Here is a 13,249-nt window from a genome sequence, read left to right on the forward strand (position 1 = left end):
GGAAAGCCACAGCGAGAGGATCGAGCCTTGAGGGACACCGCAGGTGGAGTGTCTGATGGGAAGAGAAAAGGGATCAGTTGAACCTGGCAGGGTCAGTTGAGAGGAAGGTCAACCGCTCCAGTCCCAGGCTTGAGATGCCCAGGGTGTCACAGAGCCGATTTGTCAGGGTGGCATGATTGACTGTGTCGAAGGCAGATGAAAGATCCAGGTGTATAAGAATGGATGGAGAGTTACCAAGTCATCACGGGTATTTAGTAGAGCAGTTTCCTTGCCTCTGGCAGCTTTGAAACCAGACTGGTGGTTGTGAAGATAGCCGACCGATTCTGTGTGAACAGTCCTTTGAGAGATGGCCAGCTGCTCCAGGAGTTTGCCCGGGACGGGGGTATTGGAGATAGGGCGATAGTTAGCAGGGCAGGAGGGGTCAGAAGCGGGCAAGAAGTATTTCGGACCATGCATTAATAAACCTAAAAATTGATTTGAATATTACATGTAAGAAAAATAATAGGTGGAGAATGCAAACGAATGCCCTTAAAGACTCAATAATAGGTATAGATCTAGATGACTTTATAAAGGGATATTTTATGGAAAATACTCACTCAGCGGATGTTAAGATAGTATGGGACTGCTTCAAGGCAGTCTTGAGGGGTGAAATGATTTGTACGGTCTCGCATGCAAAAAAAAGAAAGGATTGACGAACTGGAAAAATAGGTTATAGATTTACAAAAATGTTGTGCACAAATAGATTCGGAATCCAAAAAAATTAAATTAAAAAACTAGGAGAACTGAGAAACCAAGAAAGTAAGGGTGCTCGTCAAAGTCCAAAAGAAATAGGCATTAGTCCAAATCGTATTAGCCAACTGGCCCTACCACTTAGGAAAAAAATGAAGTGCAGGAGGCCGGAGCAATAGCCTTCATCCTTGGCTTTTGACTTCTGGCTGGCCCAATCCCTTGGATCACTTTTCAATAGGTTTTAAATATCTGTCAATGTGTCGTAACACAGTTCACAAACTCTCTGCCTGTTCTGTATGCTAAATCTTGCTTCCATATGGTTCCCTCTTTACAGTTAGAAAAGATTTTCTGGACCCTTCTGCCTCTGCAATGCTCTACCATTCATCCCTCTGGTCCGATGCACTCTGCCGGTCAAATCTTGGATGCTCTCATCTCCTCTTGACATTCCCATCTCCAACCCTCTCACTACACCTCTCTCCTGTCCTGACCATTGCCTCCCGTCTTCTCATCTGGATCGCTTAGGTCCCCCTGCTAAACCCCCTGCTAAGCCTCTGCCTGCAATGCCTGTCTCCGTCCCTTACTTTTAGTTGGTTATGCAGGGAACTTCCCTCATAGCGGTAGGGAAAGATAGGCGTTTTATTTTTATTTAAATAAACATCCCTAAAACATGGCACATCTTAGTCCGAGTCCTCCTTCTGGTTCACCACAGCTGGCACAATTGAGAAGCAAGGTTAAAGTCATGTGGTATATTGACAAGCATATAACACACTAAGGGCCTCATTACACGGATGGCGGTAAGGGATTAACGATACCGGTAAGGGAATACCGATATCGTTAAATACCCTTGCCAATTAAGACCCAGATAACCGCTATTAGCGGCACCGCTAAGAACGGTGCCACTAATAGCGGCTAGTCCTCGTGCGGGCGACCCCTCATCCCGTAAATAGCGGCATTACAGGCATGCGGACATGCTAATAGCGGCATGGAATAGCCCCAAAAAGCCCATACCGGCATGGCGGAAATACCGGCATCGCGAAGCACACGTTAAGAGACATGAGCAGCGTTTCCACCTGCCACAGGTGGACACAATCAGCACAGGTGGAGGCAATGGACACTGTGGCAGCACAAAAGGAGCACACCACACCCCTTCCCACACCAAGATGGTTGCCATACTAGCAGCATTACATGGGCTGGATGACATGATTGCATTGCAGCACCAACAACAACAGGCAGCACAGAGGAGACGCAGGAGGAGGAGGGCGAGACAGGCCCAGCAAGCCCCACCAGTGCACCTAGTAATACCACAGAGGCAGCCACCATTCCCCAGGATTCGAGCCAGTCCATTCAACCTAACCCCTGAGCAGATACACACCCTGTACCGTCTGGACCGGGATACCATCACCAGCATCGTGGACATGATACACAACGACATTGTGAGCCTCATAGACATCCGTACTGCCATCCCCCCTCTACTGAAGGTGGTAACTGTGCTCCACTTCCTGGCCACAGGCACCTACCAGCATACAGTAGGGCAGATTCATGGCATCTCACAACCAGTATTCTCACGCACGCTGACCCAGGTGCTCGATGCCCTCCTGAAGTACACAAGTGAACACATATCCCTACCACGGACTGCCCAGGAGATCTCCAACACCAAAGTTGGCTTCTTTTCACTGGCAGGCATCCCAAGTTGCATCGGGGCCATCAACTGTACACATGTGGAATTGGTGGTCCCACATCACAATGAAGCAGTCTACCGAAACAGAAAGCAATTTCACTCCATCAATGTCCAAATGGTATGTGACTCAAACAAGATAATCGCACGTTGTGCCCGATATCCCGGATCAAACCATGATTCAATGGTCCTGCGGAACTCAACGATACCATGCTACATGGAGCGACATGCCGGACAACGTTCGTGGCTACTTGGTGAGTAGCAGGGCAAGCACATGGCAGTGTGATGTGGGGTGTGATTGGGGGGGAGGGGAAGAGATGCATACTCCAACTGGGTGTGATTGGGGGGGGGGGACATGCATACTCCAACTGGGTGGACTGTCGTCCCTAGAACAAATGGACATACAGATGCACGGCAATGTCTACCAAGGCAGGCCACAATGGACCGGAAACAAAACCACATGCAATTTCGAACCTGAACAACATTGAAATCAATCCAATATGCCAAACATGACACATCTATCCACATGCACATTGCACATCATACCATACCCCATATGACACAAATCAGCAACATGGCGCCAATATGCCAAATGAAAATGTGCGCTGAACAACATCACTACAGCTATGCGCCCTTGAGTGCATGCAAAGGGATCCCCTGTAGCCATTGTACTGAACCACACCCGTACACCACTACTGAAGTGACGCTTCACAGCATGGCAACATCGATCTCAGAATTCAGTACACTAGCAGTGTGGTATCAGAATTGCCTTGGCCCAGGAACACCTAAGACCTGTCCTCACCCAGGACATGGCAATAACAGCCGCAGGCATGCATGGTGCATGTCCACTTGCAGGGGCTAGCTCACCTTCTCCCATTGCAGTTACACAGATCGTCTCCATGCATGCTGGGATTCATGGATGCCAATGACAATGCAAGGTTGATTTGTGTGATATGTACAGGTTGCACTTGATGTGAACAGTAACAAGTCCCCATTGTTGCCCTCATGCAGGTGATGCTGGCTATCCCCTGAGGAGCTGGCTCCTTACCGCTGTACGGAACCCACAGAACAGGCGTGAAGAGGAATACAACCGTGCACATACCCGTACCCGCATGGTAATTGAGCAGACATTTGGCCTTCTGAAGACACGGTTCCGGTGCCTCAGCAGGTCGGGTGGGGCACTCCTGTACGGCCATGAGAAGGTGGCCAAGATCACCATGGCATGTGTCATGCTGCACAATATGTGTATCAGACTGAATGTGCCAATGCCCCATGACATTGAAATGCAACCACCTGATGACGATGATGAAGGGGATGAGGAGGGAGGAGATGGGGCTGCAGGTCATGCAGGAGGTGATGCCCAGGAGGGACGCGATGTCCGTCAGCATCTGATCAACCAATTATACTGATTCACATGGTCCTAATCTGTTGAATCAATGTGTGTATTTGTCCACTGGGTTCTGTGGTGAAGCGCACACTGGTCCCTGTCCCCCAATAAAGGTCACATACTCAATGATGATGTCCAAGCCTGTGTTTTAACTTGTCACCAATGTGTTTAATACATTAAGAGATGAAGAGGTGCATGGACCCAACAACGCAAACGCCCTTTTCCCCCCTCCCCCACAACACTCCCAAAACACCCCTCCCCCCCCCCACGACACTCCCAAACACCCTTTCCCCCCTCCCCCCACGACAACCCCATGTATGGCTGGCACAACGTTGCTGTCTTGCTGTACATGTGCCAGCTACATCGGGCTGGCCTTACTTCCCATCCCCCCCACCATCACCATTAGGGGGTTGGGAGGGTGTGCGCCTCATGGAGCACAAGGAGCTGCACAGGGGGCTCATCTGCCTTGAGCTGGCAGAGGAGGCGGTGCCTGGTTGTTCTTGTGGTGGTGGGGGGTACTGTCTGTCCATAGCGTCCGCTATGCGGGTGAGGACCTGCCTCAGTTGTGCCATCTCCTCACAGAGCCTGTTGGTGCAGGCTTCCATGCCCTGTCTCGTCTCCCTTGCATTCTCCCTGAACTCCTCCCTCAGACGGGCTGCCTCATCAACATGCTGGCCAACCAGCGCTGTTATCTCCTCCTGCCGCTGTCTGATGGTGGCCATGTCATGGCCACTGTCCTGCTCGTGGGGTGTGTTCCGCGCCTTGATCTATGGGTAGGGCATCAGGTGAGGACACCTGTGGGCTCCAGCACCCTGCCACGATTTCATCGCCAGACTGGGCATTGCTGCTGGTTTGTGATGTTGGCCGTGGGCTTGCTTCTCTGGATTGGTGGGGGCTGGGTGTGCACTTGCATGGCCAAGTCACAGGTGTCCTCCACATCGGACAGCGGTGCGGTGGCTGCTGCCTCGCCAATTGAACTGTTGGCAGCAGACAGTGGCCCCTCCGTGGGTGGTTCCTGCGTTGGGGGGTTCACTGGAGTGGGTGCAGCAATTGTTTCAGTCGTAGCTTCACGTCTTGGTGACGTGGGTGGCTTGCTCTGTTTGCCCTTCTGCAGGAGCGCACTCCTCCCTGTGCCCCTTGATGTGCTTGCGGTGTTCCCTGAGTCCTTTGCCCTGGCTTGTTTCTTGGCAGGGGGAGCCTGTGTTGCAGTGTCCTGCTCATCGCTGTCAGTCTGTGAGCCTGTAGGGACAAAGAGGGGGATGGCATTGGTGATGGGTCAACGTGCTTCATGCAGATGTTTATCATCATGCTGTTCTATGCATTGGGACTTCATTAGTGGGCATTCAGGTCATGGGACTGTCGGGTGGGTCATTCATGCATGGGTCTGGGTGGCACGTGTCTGTGGTGATGCGTGCATGTGTGTGCGTTGGGGTGTGACACTTACATGGGCAGGGTTGTGTGCATGTATGTTTGTGGCCGCATCCATGAGCTGATTTAGGGCTCACATTTGGGGGGCACCTCACCTTTCACAGTGCATTGTTTTATGTGGACGACACTCCCCTCCATCTGATGTTATGGGCGCACCACGCTCCATGTCGCCGACTCCCTCTATGGATTTAACACCTATGGTGCTCGCGCAGGTCTCCTCCCACTCCCTCAGTTTGATCAGTGAATCTCCACCACCTCCTGTGGCCATGGCCAGGTTCCGATTGGCGGACAGTATGCTGCGGACACGGAGGCAGAAATCGTCCCACCGCTTCCTGCAATGTTTCACAGTGCGGGTGGTGGTGCCCACCGCACTGACTTTCTGGGCCACCTCTGCCCATATGGCCTTTTTTTTATTAGGGTCTCACGCTGCATGTCATTCGTGAGCATGATGAGCTCCTCATTGGTAAATTTCTCCTTCCTCTGCCGATCCGCTCCTTTTTTGATTGCCTTGGGCATTGGCATTGGCAGGGCTTCCTGGATGGTTTGGTATGGCACTGGTGTGGATGCAGGTCACCGCTAATTCCGTGTTGCTGGAGCTCGGAAGTGCTATCAGCGCTTTCATCAGTGCCGCTAAGGGTCTTTTCAGGGTCTTTAGCGGCATGGCGGTAGGGTCATTACCGGCATGGCGCTATGCTCGTGTCCGCGTACTCGTAATGGCACGCAATTAGCGACCTCTTTCCTAGGCGGACACTTTAATAGCGCCATGCCGGTAAGGGCGGTATTTTACCTCCATCTGTGTAATGAGGCCCTCAGTAAAGGTTTAAACATTTTATCCAAATAAAAGGGGTTGGTTGGGATAACTGCTTAAACAGTCTTGAGGTTTATTTATAACACAACCAGAAATGTTTCTCATAACAGACTTTTTATAGGCCTAGCCTCTGTCCATTCTTTCTGTCATTGGGATTTGTTGGTTTTAAGTGCTTTTGTCTTTGGTACTTGCATTGGTTGATGCAGGTCAATATCTGTTTTGCCCCTCACACTGCAGGTCTGCAGAGCTTTGAGGTTTCTAACAGCCTGATGGCCATTTTGACATCAGGTGGAAGTTCTGCTGTGATGCCAGCTCTACTCTGTTGCGCGTCGTTTAGCCTTGTCTCTCACTATCCGCTTCCACAGAATTTCAGCAGTTTATGAACTCCTCTCCGCTGGTTAGTTTTGGGTGACAGGTCATGGGGATTTCAGCCTTTGAGCAGGGACCCACAAGCTTAGGCAGCAGTTCTGTTTTTTTAAGCCTCCCTCTCACCAGGTTAAGTGTTTGCTTTGTTAAGAGTAGTAACTGGAGACTGCAGAGGCCAGAGATTGCTGGAACTCATCACAAGGAAGTAGGTTCTAGGCAGACTGGATGATGAAAGATTGTGAGCTGTTAAAGCAGGGATGGAGAAAAGCAGCACAGAAGCATGATGCAAGCACTGGCAAAACACAGGGCAAAATTATCAGTAAAGTAGAGATGAATTCGACAAGGGCTATAGGCCCTAATGTTCAATAATTCAACGCACAAACATGGAGCTTATATGCAGTTCTATCAGGCTGAAATCCCAGGGTGGAGTCATGATTGGGCAGCACAAGAAGAGACTAGTCATTTTCAATATACAGTATTGCTTTGAGGAGAGCAGACCAACCTGTGTTGAGGTATGGTAATTCAGCCACAGTAATTTCTGTGGCTTTGGGATTCTTGCCAGTATACTCTCGCAATTTCATGAATTGATTCTGCCATTCTTCCAGAAATCTGGGTACATGTAAATGGAGGGTTTTGGATTGGGATTACAGTTCTTCAGGATTTTGTGCAAATGCATTTTAGCAATTATATTTTCTGAAAACCAAGGTTTGTCGAAGCAGAGGCCAACTTGGGATTCTGGGTCATTTCTCATGATGGTTTCCATGTCTGAGCTGGTCTGCAGACTGCTACAAGACAGAAATAGAGTCGTTGCACATCCCCACTGTTTGCTGGAAGGGGTCTGTAGCACAAAAGAGGACAATGGACAACAACTTGAGGGCAAGGAAAATTGCCATTCTGTTTACAATGGATGTTTGAATATCTTAGTCATCTTTGTTTTTATAGAGTACAAATGTTCAACCAAAGGCATCTTGACAGTATAGAGGATGTAAGTATGGTTGCATGCTAAGAAACAAATCTGTGATGATCAAGGTCAGTTGAATAGGTAGGTTATTTTCACTTAATAAAAATGCTGGAAAGATGTTCTATTGTTTTGCTTTGAGCACAGAAAAGGAGCATCCTCCAAACCTCTCTTTTTATTTGATTGGAACTCAGATTATTTTATCAAATCTAGAAGTCACGTGGATGGTAGATTTGCAATTTATTTTAAAGGAAATATGGGTTTTGTAGCCTGCAAAGTTTTATGAACTGGGCACATTGCCTTAAAGATTATTCACTTCTTCGCTGGGAGCCAGTGCAAACAGATGAGACCCAGGGAGATGTTCTCAGATGTCTATAACTTGAGCAATATCCTTGCTGCACCATTTTGCAATCTTTGTGTGAAAACAGTTTAACTGAGAGTCCCAGGCGGATAATATTATTGAAACCACCATGAAACAAAGGCGTTCACTGCCATAACCCTATGAGGATAGGCCAACAACGAAAAAACTGGCATTTAGTCTCCTAAAATGGAGCCCATTCCTACTTGTATCTTGAGCATACTTTTGGAGTTAAGAGTGATTCCCAAGTTTTTTAACTCTTTCTTCTAGAGTATGGCAAGGATTAGAGCAAGGGCCAAACAGGTCCGGTCAAATGGAAGAATTCCATGTGTTCAAAGCTGCATTGATGGCCAGTACCACGGTCTTGCAGAGGTTTATTTAAGTAGTTTGTATTCATTTCTTTATAGACACTCCATATTCCATCACCCTTTCTGACATATTGATCTGTTTGTCATCACCATCGTTGAAGAGCGAAAGTCCAAAATGTCAGATTACGTCCATCAAGAGTCGGATGCATACATTAAATAATGGGGGAGATAATGCTGAGCCTTGTGGAATACCACAATGTAATGGTTTTGGTTCACATGAGAAGTTGCCCAACTGCAATAGCTGCGTGTGGTTGGTTAAAATGAATGTATCCATTTTAAAACTTCTCCTTGTATGCCTTGCTTTCTAAACTGGGGTTGAATTTTTGATTGTCGACTGTGTTGAACAGGGTTAGTAGATGGAGTAATATCAATCCCCAGCACCACCTCCATCGGCTTCCTCTCTCAGCTGATCTAAAATGGCTTTTGTCATGAGTTCAGTGTTAAGTGTGGGTCTAAAACTAAACCCAGTGGGGCCAAATAGAGTGGAAGCCTCTGCACTCTGCTGGAGCTGATATACCACTAATCTTTTGAGTTGTTTTACCATAAATGGCAATTGAGAGATTGGTTGAAAGTTTCCAGGGTCTGTTAGAACTAAAGGCATCTTTTTCAAGAGCGCCCTTATGACTGCTTGTTTCCAAGCTAAATGGAAAAATTGTAAGGCTCAAATAGTGTATGGTTTTGCTTTACTAGTAAAGGAAGTATATCCCTTGTTACCTTAGGTGGTAAGGCATCCAATGATTAGCCTGAGCATTTGGAAGAGGATAAGAGGTGTAGAGTAATCCGTCTTCGCTAAGCGGACTAAAGGAGTCAAAGTTCCACTGAGGCGCAGTTGTTATCGTGGTATAACTATCTATGAGCAGAGAGGACTTAACTTTGGTCTGTGCCTCTTAAGAACTGATCTTTTCTTTTTTGTGTAAAAATGTTAAGACTCTCAGCCATAGGCTGTGAGGAAGTAGTGCTAACGTCGACTACCGGTGGGTTGCTGACCTCATTTAGAGCGTAGATAAATTATTTTGCTATGTCAGGAGTACTATTGATCTTATTTCCATTGTTTTTAGCTTAAGAATCCCAATCTTCTAAAATCATTGTTGTTTTCCTAACATTTCCAGTTCTGGGTTATAGGCCTATATTCACTCTCATGTCATTCGAACTAAGAAGGTTTCTTGGAAACTGCCTGTCTCGTAAATTGTGTACAGGAAAAGGTAACAGAGGGCATTCTTTTGGTTTTTTATTGATCTGACATAAACATAGGCAAAACTAAAGGGGATGCAATAGTGGGCAGACCACGACACTTAATGGATTGCATCATTTCAATTCCATTGTTGAAAAAACAATCTGGTTTATTTTGTGACCTTCTTTATGAGTAGAGTGATTGGCCTGTGATATAAATCCAAGTTCTCCAGCATGGGGTCTGGCATGGATTCACATGCTCATGAATATTCCCCGTCGTCAGGCTGGGAATCCTCGATAAAGAAAAGTCAGTATCAGTTTCGTTTCTGATCTGTCTTTCGTAGTAGTAACCAATCACTGATCTCTGCGTCATACTGACCACAGCCAATGACTGCCCTCTCCCTAAGCCCCGCCTCTGGCAGCCATCTTCAGATTTTTACTGCACGTTCAAGTGTTGGGAGTCGTTGTGCTTAGCTCTCGAGCTTTTACTGCATGTTTCACGCTTTTTCAGGTGAATTTTCACATTTTTTCGGTTAACCCGTTGCGGGATTTTCCTACGCCCCTCAAGGGTGAAGATTTCGTCGAATCAACTTCTTGGAGGATTCCAGAAGATTCGCGGCCTACTTCGAGATGGCCCAGGACGCGAGTTCGTCACCCGGACCCAAGCTGTTTCGCAGCTGCCCTGGATGCGGGCTGCAGAATGTTTTTAAGGAGGACGAACATTTGCGATGCCTCTACTGTCTTCATGGGGACAAGACTCACGTAGAGAAGGACTGCCAGTTCTGCAAGAACTTGTCGGAGCGGACCATGAGGGACCGTCGATCCCGTCTCGCCAGCTGGTTGGAGAAGGGCTCAACGGGTGAGAAGAAGAAGAAAGGGTCCGAGCGGGCTTCTAAGTCCTGTGCGGGCGCCCCGGCGACGGGGGCCCAACACCAGGCCAAGCGCCGCGAGTCTGCTGGCTCCGGGAGCGGCGAAAGGTCGGGCTCTTCGGTCGCCAGGCAGGGCGCGCCTTCCCCGACACCTTCAACCACGAGCCAGTGCTCCGGTTCGTGGAAGAGGAAATCCGAGACCCTGGGTAAGCTTCGGGGGAAGCCCCGTCCGATCTCGGAAGAGGGGGAGCGAGGCGTCGCCCCTCCCCCTAAGGAGAAGGCCCGGGACGCACCTAAGGTGGTGAAGGCCCCTACCCAGCAGGCAAAGGCCTCTATCGAGGCGATCGCGGCGACTCTGGCCAAGCCGGCAGAGACCCCGCCAGCGGAGACTGCCTCCGGGACTAGAGTTTCCCTGCCGCCAAGGGGGGAATCCTCTTTTCAGCCCATCGTCATGGCCATGATGGAAGAAGCGAGGGGGGGGGTCATGGCCACCATGATGGAAGAAGCGAGGGGGGGCACGGTAGCCTCCTCGAGCTCGGAGTCAGCCTCGGAGGAGGAACTGACCGTGGCCGTGAGGAATCTCGAAGTCCAATTCGAGAAGGTTCGATCCCGTAAGGAAGATCCTCGGGAGATAACTGAGGAAGACGACGATGGCGAGGAAAAGCAGCCTTCCCTTCCGGCGCAGCCGGAACCTAGGCCTCAGGATAGCTCGGCGGCCATTTTGTCTGCGATCCAGTCCTTATGCTCTGAGATAAGGACGAGATTACCACGGCCCAGGCCGGAGGACACGCAACCTGGCCCGTCGGGAAGTCCTCAGAACAAACGACGGAGGACCCAACCCTCTCCTCCACTCGCCCCCGTTAGGCCTACAGTTCCCTCCTCATCCTCCCACGAGTCGGGAGATGACGGTGCGATGGGCTCGACGACGGGTTCTGAGGGCGACGACGACGGAACGGGTCTCCTGTCTCCCGTCGCACGGGCCTCGCAGCCCGACGAGATTGGCTCATTCCACGCCATGATCGCCAGGGCGTCCGAATTGTTCCAGTTCTGCCCGGAGGAGCAGAAAAAGGAAGGTTTCCTCTATCAGCGCCGGGAGGCAAAGAGGAAGACTATCATCGCGGTGCCTCTAATCGATGACATCTGAGAGGAGGGCCTGTCGGTTCTCAAGAACCCCTCCACGGCACCAGCCAAACAGGACCGGTACGAGAAGAAGTACTGGGTCCCCGAAACCGCTCCCCTGTGCCTCAGGGCCCAGCCAACGCCAGACTCGGTCGTCTCGGCGGCGTCGAAGAAGAAAGCGGCGGGGTCAGGAGCCTCGACGTCGAATTCCACGCCGGACGGCGAGGGAAAGAAGTTGGATGCCATGGAGCGGCGGGTTATTTCGTCGGCGGCGACGACGATTAAAGCGGCCAACGCCCTGGCCGCTTTGTTCTCCAGCATGGGTCTGGCATGGATTCACATGCGAACCCTCCCGCCTACCCCTCTGCGGCTCTTCACTTGGTCATACTGCCACTTCACGTGCTACCAAACCTGAAGATGGCTGCCAGAGGCGTGGCTTAGGGAGAGGGCAGTCATTGGCTGTGGTCAGTATGACGCAGAGATCAGTGATTGGTTACTACTACGAAAGACAGATCAGAAACAAAACTGATTTTTCTTTACCGAGGATTCCCAGCCTGACGACGGGGAATATTCATGAGCATGTGAATCCATGCCAGACCCATGCTGGAGAACAACAGTTACAGGTAAGTAACTTGTTCTATCTTCAAGTGACTCGAGTAGCTTGGTCATATCTGAGTCTGTTGTCAGCTTGAACCATTAGTTCAGGTTGTCAAGAATGAGAAGATGGGAACTGTCCAGCGAAGTTCTGCTGCAACTTCCGCTAGTTTGTTAATAGAAGATTATTTTATGGCTGATGGGTCTATATAGTACTACCATCTTCATGTATTGTTCCTCTTACCTCCTATATAGTACTACCATCTTCATGTATTGTTTCTCTTACCTAGAGGCAACTCGAAGGCCACAGTTTCTGCTGTCTTTAGCTTAATTTCTAGCAACACTGTTCTTTCTAGTCCTGATTTGTATGGAATTGCCTTCCTATCGCCAATTTTGCTTCGTTGTGATTTGGACACAATTCTATAAGCCAGTGGGACAAGGTCAGAAAGAGTTAGTTACACTGTCAGGGATCCAGGTCTCGGTTAGAAATGGTCTAGCTTTAACTTTAGTATTAGATTGTATATGAGCAGTTTCTTACCATTGACCTTGCATTATGTTGTAGATAATATAATATCACACAAAAATAGTTTTTAGGAATGGCTCCTGACTCGACTGCTTGAAGGGATTTGAGAGGGAATCTGTACTTAAAGTTATAGAATGATATGCATTATCTAGTTTCGTTATCAATGCTGTGGCTTGGTCTACTAGGTAAAGAGTTGAGAATTCATTTATGATAGACCAATTGCAGCAGTGCTTTGTTTAGGGAATTGCCCAGGTTTCTTGGCTCTTGGTCTGACTCTGCATGAAAGGACATAAGACAGGTTGAATTTAAATGTCCTCCCTTCCCGGTAATATTCAAGTAAAAACAGAGGAAGAACTTGCGTCCTGATCATCGGGGTCCACAGTATAGTGATTTATACAATATGCGCTTGAAATACAGGAATACTTGCTCTCGCTCCAAAGGATTGGAGCACTCTAGCAAATTAAAACAAAGCACGGACAATAACATTTCAAATACAAACCAGGTACAACATTTGCATTCACCTATAGCCTGTGGGAAGTGACAATTGACTCATGGCGAGTAATGGTGTGCTGTATGTATGTGTAAAATTGAGGTAGTGAGTGATTTTTATCGCTGGCTAGTAGTCTTCAACTTGAAACGTTTACCCCTGATCACAAAGGTGTGAAATTGTTGAATGCAATAGGAAATGGAAACGGTCAGAAGCAGGAGTGTTATTTTAGGTGCACCATTGCTGCACATAACTTCTGCACGGGTATGCCAACTTGAATTTAAATATCCTCTGAAAGGAACTCATGGTGTCAACAGTAAAGACAGACACAAGTGAGGGTGTTTATTAAACTGTAAATCCACGGTGGAAAAAGGCCTAACCTAAATCTAAGATGGGAGCAAGCTTCAACC

At 48.8% G+C, this 13,249-nt stretch overlaps 1 protein-coding gene across 3 annotated transcripts in view; it reads left to right on the forward strand.

The window, feature by feature from the left end:
* The window catches only part of CHID1 (chitinase domain containing 1), a 1,865,353-nt gene that overhangs the window by 122,436 nt on the left and 1,729,668 nt on the right, over nucleotides 1-13,249 (forward strand). Inside the window, exon 2 of one of the 3 annotated variants that reach the window (XM_069624012.1) lies at nucleotides 3,416-3,519. The exons of the other annotated variants lie outside the window; for them this stretch is intronic. The gene's annotated coding sequence lies outside the window, so the exon portion shown is untranslated. The remainder of the gene's footprint in view (nucleotides 1-3,415; nucleotides 3,520-13,249) is intronic. 3 annotated transcript variants of the gene reach the window in all.

The sequence above is a fragment of the Ambystoma mexicanum genome, chromosome 11, assembly GCF_040938575.1.
Source record: "Ambystoma mexicanum isolate Mex_15411 chromosome 11, UKY_AmexF1_1, whole genome shotgun sequence".
Classification (NCBI taxonomy): domain Eukaryota; kingdom Metazoa; phylum Chordata; class Amphibia; order Caudata; family Ambystomatidae; genus Ambystoma; species Ambystoma mexicanum.